The 1,048-nt window shown below is 55.6% G+C and overlaps 1 protein-coding gene across 4 annotated transcripts in view; it reads right to left on the bottom strand.

Annotated features, from left to right (window-relative positions):
• Positions 1-1,048, bottom strand: part of brd8 (bromodomain containing 8) — a 32,095-nt gene that overhangs the window by 5,948 nt on the left and 25,099 nt on the right. The gene's annotated exons all lie outside the window — the stretch shown is intronic.

Below are 1,048 nucleotides of genomic sequence, written 5' to 3'. Positions count from 1 at the left end.
AGCTTGGCCTGGTGTCGGAGGCTCCTAGCTTGGCCTGGTGTCGGAGGCTCCTAGCCTGGCCTGGTGTTGGAGGCTCCTAGCTTGGCCTGGTGGTGGAGGCTAATGCCTAGCCTGGTGGTGGTGGTTGGCCTGGCCTGGTGGTGGAGGCTGGGTCCTGGCCTGGTGGTGGTGGCTGGGTTCTGGCCTGGTGGTGGTGGCTGGCCTGGCGTTGGAGGCTGGGGCTTGGTCTGGTAGGCTGGCTTGGTGTGGAGGCTGGGGGCCTAGTCTGTTAGTGGTGGTTGGTCTGGCCTGTTGTCGGAGGCTCCTAGCTTGGTTTGGTGGTGGAGGCTAATGCCTAGCCTGGTGGTGGTGGTTGGCCTGGCCTGGTGTCGGAGGCTCCTGGCTTGGTTTGGTGGAGGCTAATGCCTAGCCTGGTGGTGGTGGTTGGCCTGGCCTGGTGTCGGAGGCTCCTGGCTTGGCCTGGTGGTGGAGGCTCCTGGCTTGGCCTGGTGGTGGTGGTTGGCCCGGCCTGGTGTCGGAGGCTCCTGGCTTGGCCTGGTGGTGGAGGCTAATGCCTAGCCTGGTGTCGGAGGCTCCTGGCCTGGCCTGGTGGTGGAGGCTAATGCCTAGCCTGTTGTTGGCCAAGTTGTCCTGTAGATTGTCTGTCTCTGCTGCTGCTCAGTGCTGCTGCTCAGTGCTGCTGCTCAGTGCTGCTGCTCAGTGCTAGTAAATCATTTGAAAACTGGCCTTTACTATTAAACTTACCAAGACGTTTGTGTCAACCTTTTCCTTTATGGTAAATGGGCAAAAAGTAAGCCAGCAATGTAGCAACACTGTGGCAATTTCAGTTTGTCACAATCCATGTTGGGTCAGATGGAAAGAAAAAGGTCTACTTCCTGTCCCACATGCAAAACCTGATACATAATGTAAGGGGAAACAATACTGCCCCATGCCTTAACCACTCTATCCCCATAGTGGTGGCAAGTCAATATGAGGACATTTGGATTTAAAAACAGAAAGATAAAGGAGAATAAACATGGTGACAAAAAATATTGTTGGACGCAAAACA

This window comes from Cyprinodon variegatus, unplaced genomic scaffold (assembly GCF_000732505.1).
Source record: "Cyprinodon variegatus isolate N-32 unplaced genomic scaffold, C_variegatus-1.0 Scaffold267, whole genome shotgun sequence".
In the NCBI taxonomy this organism is placed as follows: Eukaryota; Metazoa; Chordata; class Actinopteri; order Cyprinodontiformes; family Cyprinodontidae; genus Cyprinodon; species Cyprinodon variegatus.
Note: the sequence above shows the minus strand (reverse complement) of the source record. Positions and strands in the feature narration are given on the sequence as shown.